A 2162-nucleotide genomic window follows, 5' to 3' on the forward strand; every position below is an offset into this window, starting at 1 on the left:
TTTATTAAGTAAGATCTGCACTTAAAAAATAAAAAGAATCCTTTTCTGTTTGATAATTGGCAGTGTTATGGTAGTTTTATCCAATTTTTATAGCATAATAAAGATATGGAAATTGAGCAAAAATATCAAGGAGGCAGATGTTTAAATGTAATAACTGGATGAACAATTACACAGCAGCTCTTTGGCAGACAAAATACAGTGAAATGCATTTCTGCACTAATTATTTTCAGTAGCCAACTCTGGGTATAAAAATGTGCTAAGTGTTAAGAATCCAAATATGAGTAATGTGAACCCCCTGTCATCATGAGAACTGACAACTGAGTAGCAGTGGATAGGAAATGGACAAGATGCAGAAATATTCTAACTGCTCTAAGAGAGCAGACCCTAAGCTGTGGCAGGCCTGGGTGCAGGGTCTGTTAAAAGTCATGGAGGTCCAGTGGTCTCGGCTCGCAAGCCACTCCGCTGGTGCTATGGGCGTCTTCTAATCAAGGAGTGGTAGCTGCTTGATGAAAACACTAAGTATCAGAGACTGCTTGTCAGTAAGAAGTGACTGAAAGACTAAGCACAAGCAGTCTGTGGGCTTGGTGAAAAAGTCAACATTATGCTGAGTAAGCTAGCAATCTTGCCATCCAACCTAAAATCCAGCAGCTCTGTTTTAACCAAACTACTTCACTACTTCCACACTTTGGTATACCAATTTGTGGTTTGTATTTGGCAAGGATTTGCATAAGAGAAGTGAACCAACAGTCCAAACAAAAGCAAACTCACACCCTACGTGACAAAGTGTATACAAGCATAGATTTAAGTCATAGTGCAAAAATCATACAGAAACAATGGCAAGTATGTAATCAAAAACATGCTGGAAGCAGAAGAAACAAAAGGACTATGAAAGTGAGGGAAATATCTGAAAAACACCTTAGAGTTTACTATTTTCACTATGCATGCTATTCTTTGGCTACACAAAAATGAAAACCGTCCCCGACACAACCCATTTCTATACACACCGCAGAGTGGCTCGTTTGTGCGATCATATGCACTGACTTAACACCTGGTTCCCTGAGCTTAGGGATGTTTAGGACAGTTAAAAGAAGATACCCATTTACAATTCTTCAATGAACTATTCCTCAGTAAATTAAATTCTGATTTTCAGGGATGCCAAAATGCGTAAGAGGATGGGACTGGAGTATGTTCTCTATGGATCAGTCAAAGGTGACACCAATTCCTTTCGTACCTATTGGATAGAAGCAAGATGTGCTTTTCTCAGAGTTTACACTAGAAAAAAAAAAGCAGTTTTATTTTAACCAGATGTGAACAAATTAAACCCAATATTTCCAAGTATTTTTAGTGCCATATGATGTCATCTGATTTTATATTTTCTACTGAGGAATAATTTGGTGTTTTTTTTTTTAATTGTGAAGCCACTTTCCATGTATGTACTTAAAAATCTTATACATGATAAATTACAATAAAAAATGACAACAGGACATGCTCTTAGCTGTTAAGCCAAAGCCAGGAAAGAAATTTAGTTTTTCACTAAGAAATGAATTGAAAGCGTGTGACAACGTTTTCTTCTAGCATTCGAGGTAGTTTTCCGGTCAGTGTCAATGGTTCTGGTCCAAACAGGTCCATGGCAAGGATTGCTAGGCATTCCCACCTCCGCAGCTGCCTCTTTTCTGTGGACTCCGTGGGGCCTGCACACAGTAATCAGCTAATCAACCAAGGAACCCCAATTTTTGAAGAACCCGGTCCTTCTTTCTCATTGGAACACATTTCCAAAACCAAGCTCACGCATCCTGGTGGCTGCTACCCAGGAGTGCTGGGTTTCCCTGGATTTTGGCGCCGCTCTCCTTGGTGTGACCTGGACCGACTTCTGCGCACCTTTCTCTGGGGCAGGCAGCGCACCCCGAAACAGGAGCCAGGAGCTTGTCCTCAGCGGCGCAGCCGGTGAACTCCCCGAGTCACCTCGCCGGAGAAAGGGATTCCTTGGAAACCACTTACAGCTTTCTAAACGGCGACAGCAAGGCGGTCCCGAGCCGACGCTGCCACAGGCGCCTGCAGCCCCCAGATTCCATCTCGGAAGTGGGACGGGAGAGCGCGGCGCCGCGGGAGCGCAGGCGCGAGGGGTGAGTCGGCGGGGCGCGGCAGCCTCGCGGGGCAGCAGC

General features: G+C 43.6%; 1 protein-coding gene across 1 annotated transcript in view; it reads left to right on the plus strand.

The window, feature by feature from the left end:
- Positions 1 to 2071: 2071 nt before the first annotated feature.
- Sncaip (synuclein, alpha interacting protein) overlaps positions 2072 to 2162 on the plus strand; it is a 138422-nt gene continuing 138331 nt past the window's right edge. The window contains exon 1 of the mRNA XM_005409294.2: positions 2072 to 2123. The gene's annotated coding sequence lies outside the window, so the exon portion shown is untranslated. The remainder of the gene's footprint in view (positions 2124 to 2162) is intronic.

This window comes from Chinchilla lanigera, unplaced genomic scaffold (assembly GCF_000276665.1).
Source record: "Chinchilla lanigera isolate Chin_1 unplaced genomic scaffold, ChiLan1.0 scaffold00120, whole genome shotgun sequence".
NCBI classification, from domain to species: Eukaryota; Metazoa; Chordata; class Mammalia; order Rodentia; family Chinchillidae; genus Chinchilla; species Chinchilla lanigera.